General features: G+C 41.2%; 1 pseudogene; it reads right to left on the minus strand.

The window, feature by feature from the left end:
- Positions 1-4,917: 4,917 nt before the first annotated feature.
- LOC116100218 lies at positions 4,918-5,035 on the minus strand (annotated as a pseudogene).
- Between the last annotated feature and the right edge of the window lie 10,135 nt (positions 5,036-15,170).

Here is a 15,170-nt window from a genome sequence, read left to right on the forward strand (position 1 = left end):
CCAAGATCATCTGTCTGCAACATCCCATATTCACAACAGGAAGTCTGGTCAACCATTAGCATACCAAATTCAACACAAATACAGTTTCTCCAGAGAAGCTCAGTTCACAGCATAGAGAAACTTTTCAGGGTGAAGAAATTTTATAATTCTGTATCTAATTTCTTCAACTAAATTGAAAGCTTTCTGGCCAGAGAGAATAACTTTTGGTCTAGATTTATACTTCAATATAGTTCTCACTGATGTAATTCCCAACAGTATCATTGATTCAGTTTATTTATGACTAAAGTAAGCACTGCTCACAAGATTCAGTGTTAATTGAAGATTTTTTATCTAGACAAAGGGAATTAATATGAAGATCATAATATTTTGCAGCATCTCAGAACTATCTAACTGAACTAATGGGCAATTATATTCCATTCCATTATCTCCAGCAAGCTCAGTGAGTACAGCAAATGGGCCAGAGGAAATTTATCACACTAATAGCAAGTACCTGTTCATTTATCCATGTTTCATGATGCCTGGATATATTAGTCAAGATACAGGCTGTGCAGCTATGGCAAGAAGCATTAAAATGCAATATATTAATAATGCAAAAGATTTTCTCCCTTCCGATTTGAAGTCTGGGTGGGTAGTCCAGGGCTGTACTGTAAGTGAGTATGCCCCAACATCTCATATTTTCTTATTATTCTCTTAGACTCATTCCTGTCTTGTCAACTTCTAACCTAAAACGACTCTCCAGTTCCTCTGTTTATATCTGCTTCCAACAGGAGAAAGAATAAAGAAGAGATGAAAACACACCCTTTCATTTCATAATGAAATTGTCTGGAAATTGTATATGATACGCTTTTCTCAAGTGGAAATTTCTGGTTCCTTCGGAGACTCGGTCATATGGTGTGATATTCTCTGGAAGCTGTCATATGAGAGGATGTTCTGCTGAAGCAGACACTTGAGAGGACATGTGATGTTTGGAAAGAGCATAAGTAGGACCCAACAGACAATGAATGATGCTCTTGCACTGGTTTGCCCTGCAAAGCTTTGCTGGTTGTCACTGATCCTTGCTGGTCATCACTTCATAGAGAGAAATGTGCCAAAGAACTTCTCTTGGTACTGCAGCTGCTTCTTGCCACTTCACAGACTCTTTCAATTAGCAGAGCTTCGCGGTTCCTTCTGGATCAACCCGTGCTATTGACTCGGTTTGGTGTTTGTCGATTGGACTGGACTACTGACTCCTGTTTGATATTTTGGACTAGACTGCTGATATCGTGACAATAAAGATTGGTATTGTCCCCAAATAACCATTTCTAAACATGTCCACTCCCCCTTACCTATTAACCATCTTTCTCCCCTAACTTTGGCCGGTGGGGTAGAAGGGAGGTTGAAGCATTTAATAACCCTTATTCAAGTATGTTTTTAAAAAATCTAAGCCTGAACTCTTTTTCATAGATGGATTTTTTTTTAAATTTCATATATGACTACTGTATTTACATCATTTCTACCCCTCTCTATCCCCATCTAAATCCTTCTGTGTACTCTCTAATTATTGACTTCTTCTTTAACTTTTATTGTTAAGAAAACAGACAGACAGACAGACAGACACACATCTGTTGACTCAACTTAATGTTGTTCATATGCATGTGTTTAGGGCTGACTGCTTGCCATTAGATAATTAGGAGGTTCGTCCCTGGGGAAAGTTGATCCTTCCTCTCTCAGAAGCCATGAATTGCTTGTAGAGCTTTATATAGGAGTGGAACCTTATGGGATTTCTCCCACCCCATGGCATGTCAACTGGTATTGCCATTTTGCAAGTCTTGTTTAGGTGACAATATTGCTAGGGTTTTATGGGTGTAGCTGCTCTGTCCTATACAGCAGACGCTATCTGACAGCAGCCATTCTTATCCTCAGACTTTCTACAACGTTCCCTGAGCCTTATATGTAGAGGTGTTGTTGTATATGTATCAACTGGAGTTTGGCATCCTATGCTCTTTTTTTAATCTCTGTTTTGAATAGTTGTAGGATTTTGTAACAGTCTCCATTTGTGGCAGAAAGGAAACATTTCTTTGATACAGGGTGAGAGCACCACTTACCATGGAAGAGCTGCTTTGTGTCCAGAGCTAGGCCTGAGAGTGTGGGGGCGGCACCAGTGGGTAAGATCCTGAGGAGCATTCCATGAAAAGCCACTGAGAGAGCATCATTTATGGAGGTAGGCTTTGGAGTGTGGCGCCCCCGGGGCTGGGCTTGCTCCTGGGAGACACGCAATGACTTTAAATGCCTTGCTTTGCCCAGAATCCAGTCATGTCATGTTTAGCTTCTACGGAGGCTGGAAAAATATAGTCTTTATCTGAAAGGAAAGTTTGCAGTTAAAATTGAAGAGTTCTATTAGCAGAGACATGATAATGATGGATACTGGCAGATACTAAACAGTTTCTGAAACCAAGACCACCAGATGCCCTTGGCCTAACCTGCTGTTCACCTCAGGTGACTCTACTGCTTACTGGTCTGGTTTCAGTCACATTGGGCATTCCTCATTGCTTCAGAGTGAGGTTACTCAGAGTCTTCTTTCAGGTAGGAGCCATGGAAAGGTGCCGCAGTGGTAATAGTGACCGCAAAACCAGTTGTCGTGGGTTACAGCTTGTGTGGTTGGGGTCATCTGGCAGTGGCTGCTCATGCTAGTCATCAGACTAGTCATGACTAGAACAACTCGGTGACATTCATCTCTTCCAAACATCTCTAACCCTCAAGCAAATGAATTCAGGCAGACTCCTGTGGCAAGGGCGGAGGCACAAAAGGGACAAATTTCAGCACAGAAGCTCGTTTCATGTCTTTATTCATGTACTGTCTGCTAGCATCCCATTGACCAAAACACATCCCACAGTTAAGCCCCTAGTCCATAGGCAGAACCGATCATCCACACATGGTGGAAGGGCACTCCTAAGATGTAGGTACAGGGAAAGGTGAATGGCTGCATCCAGCCATTTGAACCTTTGCTTAGGAAAAGGTGGTGGATACAGGCTGTTTTGTTATGATGCCTGCATATCTTAGCAAATGTTCCACTCGCTATTTTCTGATGATGTCTTTTTTTCTTCATTGATGAAGCCACTGATAAGTTACCCATGCTCTAGTATATAGCCCATACCTACACACATGCAAGAGAGGTGGGGGCTCGCTGGGAAGAAGAGGCTCTGGGGGAGTGGGAAGGGGATAGGAAACGGAATAGGGTGAACACACTCAACAACTTTATATAGATGCACAAAACTGTCAAAACACAAACAAAATACCCTTAGGTTTTTTTTTCTTACTATAATTTACCCTAGGTAACTGAATCTCCAAATAGTAGGTAACAGAAAAAAAAACTGCTAAAAAGTATTTCTAGATCCTGGTTACCTCTCACTTCATTCATGCCTGCCACCTGCTGTGAAGATCCTCCATTACCTGGATCACTGTGATAGCACTGATCGACACCCATCTCTATACGGCATATTCGCCAATCATCAGTCTATCTCGGCCTTCCCTAAAGTTCTTGCTCAGGAATTATCTTCTCATGAAGATTTCCCTACCACAGAATCCTACCCCATGGCACTTCCCATTCCACGGAAGCAGACGTGCCCAGCCATCTTTTCCCAATTATTGTGGGACTTACTGGTATCACAGTAGCACTTCCGTTTTTAATTAATTAATTAATTTACTTAACATCTCAATTGCAGTTTCCCCTCCCTCCTTGCCTCCTGGCCCTTCCCCTTCCACCCTCCCTCCATCAACTCCTCTTTCCTTTCTCTTCAGAAAAGAGGAGGCCTCCCATGGATATCAATCAGCCTTGGCATATCAAGTTGCAGTAGGATAGATGCATCTCCTACTGAGGCTAGATGAGGCAGCTCAGTAGGAGGAAAGGGTGCAAAGGCAGGCCACAGAGTCAGAGACGGCCCTGCTCCACTGTGAGGAGTCCCACAGGAAGACCAAGCTACACAAGTTACATGTGCACAATATCACTTTCTAAAGCATCGTGTGATGATGTAAAGCATCATGCAAAAGCAAAATGTAATCATGTTATTATACAATTAATTATTTAATGTATAAAGGATTGCATAATTATTTCAGAATGCTAAATTGGGAATTTTTATCCCAAAAATCTAGAATAATGTTTGGTGAATGCTGATTAGAATATGTCACTTTAACATAAGGACCATTTTGAACTCAGTTACTTGAAAAAGAGGCAGTATAAATAAAAGATTCTCTTTGCCTTCCACACACACACACACACACACACACACACACACACACACACACACACGTTTGTGTGAAACATGCCTTCCCAGTACCTTGAAAGAAGATACATTCTTGCCACCAGAGATGGAAGTTGAAACCGAGAAATCTGAACATACAGTCCTTTTTGACTGACCCCCTACTATGAGACTCAATACCACCTATCTACTTACAAGACCTTGAAGCAGAGGGCCACAGCCACCAGTCAGACAGCTGGCAGTCTACAGTGATCTAAATTGCTTGGCTATAACATAGGTTGGACATGTTCAATACATCTGTGACCTTGTTTTCAGCTTAGAATATATATACTGGAAGCTATGCCCTGTTACCTGAGTGTCATCTGCATGAGCATGTATGTTTAGGTGATTCCTGACTCCGCACCTGCCTATGGGAGCATCCCCAGGCACATGAGATCTATGTACTTCTCTCGTATCAACTCTCAGGCATTAAGAATATAGAATTTTACTTCCCTCATATTGACACATGTTGGTGCTTAATATGACTCAAAACATTTATAAATAGCCAAAAATACATTAAGTCCATACTCATATCTGTCCTGCAGAAAGATTAGTATTTTCCTCAATAAACTCAATTATCAATTTTTCCATACATTCTTATTTTTATTTTTATTATTCTTTCTAAATTTTTTATTCTTTTTTTTTCCTAAAGCACCCGGTATTCCCAGGCTGTCTCCCATCCAAGTACTAACCAGGCCCGACCCTGCTTAGCTTCCGAGATCAGACAGGATCAGGCGTTTCAGGGTGGTAAAATTTTTTATTATTATAGAACCTACATCTTGGACAATTTTTTATTCTAGAAAGGAAGGAAATAATGCCATAGTTTGGTTTTAAAAAAAAAAAGTCCATCTTGTCCAGACATGGTGGTGGTCACCTTTCCCAGCACTCCAGATGCAGAGCCAGACGGATCTCTGAGTCTGAAGCCAGCCAGGGCTCCACAATGCGACCTTGCACATAGAACTCTCCCTCGTAAGCACTGTTTATGGAAATGCTTCCACCAAGCTCAGGCCCTTGTTTTAGTATACAAATTCCAGCTGGAGACTCATTGAAATGTCTTCCCCTCTGATATTTTTACTTGCGATGCATTTAGAACCCTTTCCCATTATATACTTCAGTTGCATTTATTCATTTTTTTTTTAAATTGGCTCTTGTTTTAGTAGGAAGAATGTGTTCAGGAGGATTGTCTTTTCTAATTTGACAACTGAGCTGTCACTGTGAGCTCTCCGGGCTGAATGCAGTAGACCATTGAGTCTTAACGAACCCTTTGCAGTCAGGAGACCTCCACACTCAGTGACTCTCCTGGTGCAGTGGCACATGTCAAGATTTCCTTCTTCCCACACCCATCTGCCATCCTCTCTAGTTTCACCTGCAATGCCGGTCATTCTCTCCCTGCAGCCTTCCAGTGAGTCACACCCTGGAAATCCATTGTGGCTGGCACTAAAATGCCCACAAGCCGTGGACAGAATGCACTTTATTTTCCTAGGTCACAGTTTTTTCCTCTTCCCTTTTTTTCCTCTCTGACATGCAGCCCCCCTCCTCATTCATCAGAAGCAAATTCTCCTCATGACCTTTTTCAGCCCTAACATGTGCATGCCCCGCACAGGCCCTTCCCAGGCTGTCCCAGGCTGTCCCAGGCTGTCCCAGGCTATCCCAGGCCTTCCCAGGCTGTCCCAGGCTGTCCCAGGCTGTCCCAGGCTGGTCCCAGGCTGTCCCAGGCTGTCCCAGGCTGTCCCAGGCTGTCCCAGGCTGGTCCCAGGCACTCCCTGCCTTCCTCATCTCTTTCCTTTTGCACACAGCTGTTGCCTTAAGGATATTTCATTCCCAGAAGAGCTCACAAAGCTTAAAGTGTCTCCTTTAAAAGTTTTGAAGGCATACAGGTATGGTGGTACACACCTTTAATTGTAGCACTTGGAAGGCAGAGGCAGTCAGATCTCTGAGTGTTTGAGGCCAGCCTGGTGAGTTCTAGGACAGTCAGAGCAAATAGTGAGACCCTTTGTGTGTGAGTGCATGTGTCCATGCATGCGTGTGTCTGTGTGTGTTTGTGCGTGTGTGTGTGTGTGTGTGTGTCTGTGTGTGTGTGTGTGTGTGTGTGTGTGTGTGTGTGTGTGTGTAGGGTGGTGGGGCTTTATATAAACTATCTTCTTGCACCAAAGCTCCAGTTCATTAGCGTTCAATTCACTGAGGGAGCCTTCTGCATTCAAGAATAGAAGATCATTAAGGCACGTCAGAGAGTTGATTGCTAGATTCCCTGCTCTGGATCCCAAAACAGGACAACCAAAACCAAAGGCAGCCGGAAGCAGAAGAGGAGGAACCAAACATTTAATTTAAAGGCCAAAATTCTAACACACCCTACTTCATGATCACTTTGCATGTGTTTGTACAATATGTGCACATGTTGTGTACATGTGTTCATGTGTGTATGGATAAGAATGCATATGTGCAGAAGTGTGTGTGTGTGTGTGTGTGTGTGTGTGTGTGTGTGTGTGTGTGTGCGTCTTTCTCAATGGCTCTCCTTGTACGCTGAGGCAGGGTCTCTCACTTGAACCCAGAGTTCTTTAGTTCTCCGCTTCCCCTATGCCGACACTATGAGCCAACTGCCTTGCTGCGTATCCCAGTTCAGGTTCTCACACTGTGTGGCAAGAGCTTTACCCCTGGGCTGCATCCCCAGCCCAACGATTTTATTTTCTCCAGTTCAGTTCATTCACACCTTAGTATCGTTCTCAATAAGCTTTGGAAAAAAACTTCATAAAGAAACTATACCATTGCTTCAAATATTTTAAAATATATGTCTTATATATTTAAATATGACCTAAATTATAAATTATAAATATATAAATAGATACCATATCATCTAATTACACCAAAATATATAAATGGATATTATAGGATGTATTCGTAAATGCGCATTTGTAAATATATACTTATATACTTTAAACTATTTTTTTCTTTTTAAAAATTTTGTTGTTGTTGTTGTTGGGAGAGAGGACCAGGGAGCTAGGGGTGGATTTGACTAGGGTACATGCCATACATGAATGAAATTGCCAAAGAATGAATTTAAAAACTACTTAAAAAGCAAATGAAATGTTTTTGTAGGGTGCCTTTTGTTGACTCCTGCAAATTTTATTTGTGTACGCAGACCCACAGCAGAGTGTCAGAGGATAAGTAAGTTTGTGCCACCTTCTAAACATGGGTTCTCCCTGACAGCATAATTGTTGGGTTACCTCCCATCCTCGGTTACTGCAGCCACAGCCTCCTCAGCACGTGTCATCAGCACTGTGGCTTTCTCCACCACACATGTCATGGGAATCTGCTTTTAAATTAGCGTTCAGTTTCTAGTTCTACAAATTATTTCATGGTCATTGCCTTGCCTTCTACACGGCTCTGCCTTTACCATCATTAATTTCGTAGATATTCTACATATATGTTTGATACTAATCCTTTTACAGCTGTGTATAAAATGACTTCTTAAGCTTGGGTCTTCTTTTCTCATTGTTCCTGCTATCTTATGGGAAGGTTGTGATCAAATATTAACACTCTTCATAACAGTTTGAGCTTTTGCAACATATGTAAGCAACATCTCATAAACTAATATTGTATTGTTACCATAGTAAGTAACAATACTATTTTCCCACATTTCTCCTACATTCTTAATTTTTTTTTTAAGTTCAGATCTTGAATGGCTGGGGCTGGAGCTCAGTTACTAGAGAGCTTTCTAATATGCACAAGTATAAAATAAGTTCCATACTCTAACTAGCCTGGTATTTGATTTGAGGCTGTAAGCCTAGATTGGGCAGGTTCGGAGCTAGTCTAACAGACATCCCAGCCACATGCCCTGCTACTTGCTATTTCTCCTGGTCACCCACTCACGGTCCATCTCCTCTCATGGCTGCCTCCTCCTCTCTTGGTCTCCTTCCTTCTCCTCTTAGTCTCCCCTGAGACTCCTCACTCGATCCTCAAGTCCCGCCTTTCTCTCCATACTGTCCAATCACAGGCTCTAGATTTTAATTAATCTACTAACTTTAAATTGGGGAGCAGGGTTTCCATAGCACCACTTTGTGAACCTGTGGATCTCTTCATGGTAGGCAACCAGACCCTGGAGGCCAGTGTTTAGCATTTGAATACACAGAATCATCAAACCAACCCCCAACACACAAGGCCTTGTGTTTGATCCCTAGCATTGCATAAAGCAATGGGGGCGGTACACACCTGGACTCTTCATTCAGAGGAGGTGGAGGCAGGAGAGTCAGGAAGTAAACCCAGTCTCAACTATACAGCAAGAACAAAACCAGCCTGGGGCACATAAAACTTTCCTTCAATAGGTAGGTAGGTAGGTAGGTAGGTAGGTAGGTAGGTAGGTAGGTAGGTAGACAGAAAAATAGGCAGACTGACTGACAGACTACAGATGGACAGACACATGGACAGACAGACAGGCCCTGTGTCAACCTAGGGCTCAATTTGTATAAGCATAGACATGGGTTTTCAAATTAATGACTAAAATTGTCATGTGTCATTAGTTTAATTGTTCATCCTGTTTCCACTAAAACTCTGCCACCCTTGTTAAATAAATAAATTGAATTTTTAATCCCATACTGTTTTCCTTTGCCCTGTGAAATCCTTTGTCAATTTTCACAGTTTCTCTTCACATAGACTTATGGAAATTATAATATGTAAGTGGGAAAATCTGCCACTATGATTCCTTTTCAGTGTAAAGCTGACTATTCTTGGTTATTATGTTCTCTTTAATGTTAGGGACAGTTTGTCAAACCCCACTCATAAAATGATTTGTTACTGAGAAAAAAATAGAATTTACTGAATTGGGTTCATTTTTTTTTTACCTTCATGCATTCAGGTCTTCTACCATATTATTACTTTGAAATCGTATCTCTCCAACATTTATGACTCTCGTAATGAAGGAATACATTTTTTCTTTGAAAGTCTGACTATTGTTCTTTGCATTTTCTGGCTACATTGCAAATGCATTTGTCGCAATCTGTAAAGATTAAATTTCCAAAAGAAGGCAGACAGCAGGCCAAATGAGTTGAGCAATAAAAGGTAAATACTTAAATAAAAATCCCATTTGTGCCATAGCCATTGCAAGTTTTCCAACCTTTCTGTGTCTTTGTTAAGTATAGTTTACTCTTCTATCAAATAAAAAAAGTTGTTTTCATGGATTTTATGATGAGAAGACAGAGACAAAAGGCTTAGAACTGTGCCTGGCACATGGAGGCTATGAATTGGTTATATCAGGGAAGATGGGTTAGGAGATGCTTTCTAACAAATAATTATTATATATATATGAATATATATGTATATATGAGAATAGGAACATAACTGAGTTCCCAGACTAGGTTACAAAATGAGACATTGTCTGAAAAAGAATTTTTTTCAAGGTTTTCTCTCCTTTCAAAGTCCATTTGCTTTCACCTTCTTTGGACCACAAAATCATTCAGTGTTTTATAAGGCTGAAGGACCAATTGATACATTGAGATTTTAGAACTAAGGTACAGCCTATAAATTGATAACGAGTCCAGTAGAAAGTCGTGACAACTAGCTTTTAAATACACAGGCAAGCCAACTCTTCTGCGTGTAACCATGATTTTATGGTGACTTTGCAGGTCAAGACATGTTAGGATTCAAGTCATGTTGGCCCAGCTCAAACCTTATTAAAGCTTATACCAAGCAGGCTATTTTCCCAGCCTCTGCTGGGGGATAATAACAGCTGCTGCACAGGCCTGTACAGAAGCTACGTGAGTTACATGGCAAAGGCTCCGAACTGGGCCCTAATAAGGATGGAAACATTGGTTCCTTTTGGCTGCACTTCTGTATGAATATATCTACAAGCCCTCCACCTGCTTCATAGGATGACCTACAAGAAACCACTACCCCCAAACACTTATTTTTCCCTTTGTCTCTTTCCGCCGGCCACTTCCTTTGTTGGTAACACTTGGCCCTTATATATAAACAGATATCCTGTTATTAATTATGACTAGGTTCAGCCCAGTGCGGCTAAATTAGTTCCATAAGGTCGAGCTGGTGCCAGAATGAGTCACCAACACAGGGAGTCGCTCCCTCCTCCAGCAGGCTTGGTTCAGCAGCAGCCTCAGCTACCTTCTGGTCTCAGAGGTCAGAGTCACCGAGGAGTGATGGAGACAGAGACCTCAAATGCCTTCTTGCTTCTGCTCCTCCAGCCTCTCAGAAATGAACAAGCTGGCATTTACCCGGCAACAGTCAGGTCGCATTAGGACAATGAAAATGTCACATTGATTTCTGTCTCTGATTCTACTATTCAAACTTGCTTCTCTTCCATGAGGTTCCCCTATTTCTCTCCCTTTCCCTCTCCATTCTCCTCTTTAAAATGCTTCTCCTCTCCAGCTGGCATCCCTCAGCCCCAGCATACAATCATCCCCACCCTTTCATGATGCTCCTCCTCATCCCCTCCTCCCTCCTAATGCATTCAAAATTAATGATAATGGCATCCACAACAATAATAAGCAGTTGCCTGCTGGATGCACAGCAGGCACACAGAGTGCTTCTCTCCAGTGTAATCACAGGTGGCATCCAGAGACCCACCAGCCTGGTAGCTGAATGGTTGAGCCACAGAGAGACATGTGAGGGAGCGGGGGTGGTTCCCAGCAAGGCTTCCACCAGGCAACCACTTTGCTGCCGGTCCTTCTGACAAAGAAATGTCTGATGCAATCAAGTGCATCATGGCTCATGAGGTTTATGTGCCTCTGTGCTCAGTGCCTCACAATATGGTTTCCAGAGGAAACTCTCAAATGCAGTCTGTTGGAGAGATAAAAAGGAAATTAATTAGTCCCACTTGGTGTTTTCACTAAAATCCTGACAGTCTCTGGACTTTGTGTCTGGCCAGATCTTGTTTAAGAACAAGTAAAGCAGGCTGTGCTCTTCAGACCAATGCCATAATCCACTTGTTAAAAATTACACTGGAATGCCCAGTGATGCCTCTATTCGCTTGGCAACTTGAATGCCATAGATATCCAGTATAGTTAACTCAAGAGTGTTAGCTCTTGCCCTTCACTCCTGTATGTGCACATGTGCATGCATGCATGTGGGTGGGTAGGTATTAAATGTTTTAGATTTATTATAAGAGGATTGTGTCTTGTGTGCATGCATGTCTGTCCATCACTTGCATTACTGGTGCCCAGGGGGGCCAGAAGAGGGCATCAGATCCCACGGGTCTGGAGTTACAGACAGTTGTGAGCTGCCATGTGTTTGCTGGGCATTGAACCCCGGACCTCTGGAAGAACTGCCAGTGTGCTCAACCTCTAAGCCATCTCTGTAGCCCTAGCGCTTACCTTTCTATAAAGAGAAATTTGCAAGCAGGTGCAGAGGCATGGGTATCCCCAAACTCTCTACTTAATTCTGCTGTGAGTTCAGCTTTGTTCTTCTAATTTTTATTTACTTACTATTTTCCTCTTTAAAATTTCTTTGATGTTCTCAATATATCTGTATGTGTTTTAAGCTACTCAAATCCTTTGAGAAATAAAACAAATTTTAGAAGAAACAAATGAAGCCTAAACTCTGCCTCTGTACAGCCATCCAGTCCATGAATCTTGACCTATAATGTGAGTTCTAGCTCAGCGAATATTTTCATCTTGTCACCTCATCTACAGATTGACTTCATGAAAGCATTTTATTAAAATGTCATGAAAAGGATGAGTGAGATGGTTGGTAAAGTAGCTTGTTGCCAAGTCTGACAGTCTGAACTTGATCCCCACAACACACACAGGAGGAGAAAGAAGTTCACTGACTTCCATATGCACTCTGTGCCAAGTGAGGCTTTCCAGCCCCACCACCATATGCACACAGTAGGAAGAAATGAGATGATAGATAGATAGATAGATAGATAGATAGATAGATAGATAGACAGACTGATAGATGACAGAAGATAGACCAACAGACAGATTGATAGATGATAGACGATAGACAGATAGACAGACAGATATGTAGATACATAGATACATAGACAGATAGATAATAGACAGACTGACAGAAGATAGACAGATAGACAGACAGACAGATATGTAGATACATAGATACATAGACAGATAGATGATAGACAGACTGACAGACTGACAGATGATAGATAGATAGACAGATAGATGATAGACAGACTGACAGATGATAGACAAATAGACAGATAGATGATAGAAGATAGATGGACAGGCAAACAGACAGACAAACAGATGATAGATAGACATACTGACAGATGATAGATAGATATCTTTTGGGGGTTGATAATTTTTCAAATATATTTATATGTGTATGAATTTAGAGTATAAATCCATGTGTAACTGAAAAATGGATCTTCTTGTGATATCTGTCTATCAATTATATACATATGATTGATATCTATCTGCCTGCAAATATACATATATACATATACATATGTATATATACATATATGTCAAATATATATATATTTGATTTTGATTTTTTGACCTGAATTATCCAGACACATAATTTTCAACCCAAGTTAAGCTTAGGGCATAAATAAGCAGGCATTTACTGCTTGTCTGATCTCTATTCATTCAAGGCCCTGAGGTAACTGACCCACCACAAGAATGACAGTTTCTCCTTCAACTTTCAACCAGAAGGATGATGTGGAAAAAATCATTGTATTTATGAACTACAGCAGTGAGCTTCTTTTTTTAGGATTTATTTTTATCTGTGGGGGTGGGTTTGTAGGTGTATGGGGAATAGGAGTGGGTAAGTATTTGTGGGATATGGGGGTTATATGTGGGGTAGGTGTATGGGAAATAGGTCTGTGTGGGGTGGGTGTGTGGGGTTAGTGTACAGGGAATGAGTGTGGGGGAATGGGTACAGGGAGAATCAGTGGGGAGAAGTGGGAAATGGGAGTGGGTGGGGTATGATCTTTTCCAGTCATGCAAATGACCCAGTGTTTGTTAATACAATTTCTTATTCATCATCAGTTGAAGAGTACACACTGTAGGTATATATCCAAAGTGCCTCAAGCCAGGGTAAGTCAAATGCGTCTAACAGAAAACACTGCTAGTGTTGGCTAGTCTGACTAGTCTCCCCAACTCTGCTTAGCCCGCCCCGTACCACATACATCCAAATCCTGCTAGTCTAGCTACAGCACCCCTAAAACAGAAGCTAGAGTGGGAAATTGCTAACAGCCAGGTTTGCCTGCAATCCTTTATGACAAAGCCATGTCCTGTAGGAAGCTTCAAAATACCAGAGAGAGATAATCCACATGTTTTATGTTTTAAAAAAAAAATAACACGTATAAACAGCAGAAAGACAGGTAAAATCGGGAGGGTTTCCCTCCCAAGCACTCAGTCACAGGGGAAAGGAAGGCAGGGGCTCGATGCTAGGGGTTTGGAAACCGTTCTCCTGAGTCAATCAGGGCACAGGCTATTCTAGGCTGACCTCAGTCTTTGCAAGGTCTTAAACTATATCACATTCAATACTCTGGGTTCAGATGTTCTCATTGTGAAGCGCTCTCATTTGTTTCACACAGTGTGGGCATACACACACACACACACACACACACACACACACACTCACACAGAGGCATGGGCACACAAATCAGCAATATAGTCTAAGGGTAACTTTGCCCTTAGTCCTGATATAAGGTAGTATATTTTCCTACTGACCAACCATCTTTGTGAACATTAAATTCACTAAGCCTTAATTTCCCTTTGTAAAATGGAGGCACTTCTACATCAAGAGCTAGTAATTATTAAGATGGATCTGAAATTAAGGGCAAATTACCTCCTTGTTCCTGATGCAAATGCAGCCTTAGTTACATAGGAACTTCCATTGTTACTATTACTATTAAAACCTCAGTCTTTAAAAATTTTTATTAAAGAGATTCAACACTAATTACAAGGAATAACTTTTGTTATTCAAAAGAAGCTTCACAACTTTAATCCTTCTCAGAATTTCTGATGTTTCAGTTGTCACCTAATATGCCCTAAAACCCAAAAAGTTGATAAAATCACATTAATTTGTGTTACAGATAAAAGCTCAAAGTAGTAATTAGATAAGAGGCAGACAGGACTTTTCTAGGTGACTGAGTTGTAGTGAGTGGTCACTCAGATAGCATTATTACTAATAACAGTAATAATTATTAAGCCCTTTAATGGCTCATAATTATAAATGAATCTTCCACAAAACATGCCACATCTTTTTCTAAAATTCTTTTTGTAGATTTTTTTGTTCACCATCAAGCACAATCTATAGATGTCCATACCAGGGACTTTCTGCTTGGGCAGTTTCCTGCAGACACTTGGCTGACACGTGATGGGCTGTGTAATGTTTTTATATACCTTCAAGGGGCTCCTTGCAAGGAGGAACTGAAGGGACTCACATTCAAGCCAGAGGAAAAGCGAGTCAATGAGATTTTATTAGCAGTATAAAATCTTATAAACGATTCATTTGCCTGAATGTGTTGAAAAGGGTCTTTGGCTTTTTAAGACAACTTGAAAGGCAATCTGAGGACAAATCAGAAAAGCACATCTGACTATCTTCCAAAAGGAAACATTATATCAGACTGTAACAACGTAGGTTGCAGAGAAGGCTATAAAGAAAACGTAATGTACTCAAGTCTCTCTCGATGCTTTCCAGGCCCAGGTTACTGTGGCAATGATTCTGTTCTCGTTTATTTGTCTAACTCCAAATTGGATACTCACTCGGTGTTCCTGTATTTTTTAAACTAACCCACACTAACTCCTAGTTTCACTTTGCAAATGTTTCTGGTTCCATTTGCAATTCTTACTTGGGAAAGACAGTCTCTTAGAAAATTCTGGAGGAAGGTAGGTGCTTTTACAGAAAAACCAGAGCTTGACAAAGTAGCCAGATTCGTCAGCATCCTGTTTTCTTTCTTTTTATGTAACTGATGGGTTTTCT

The sequence above is a fragment of the Mastomys coucha genome, unplaced genomic scaffold (assembly GCF_008632895.1).
Source record: "Mastomys coucha isolate ucsf_1 unplaced genomic scaffold, UCSF_Mcou_1 pScaffold20, whole genome shotgun sequence".
Lineage (NCBI taxonomy): Eukaryota > Metazoa > Chordata > Mammalia > Rodentia > Muridae > Mastomys > Mastomys coucha.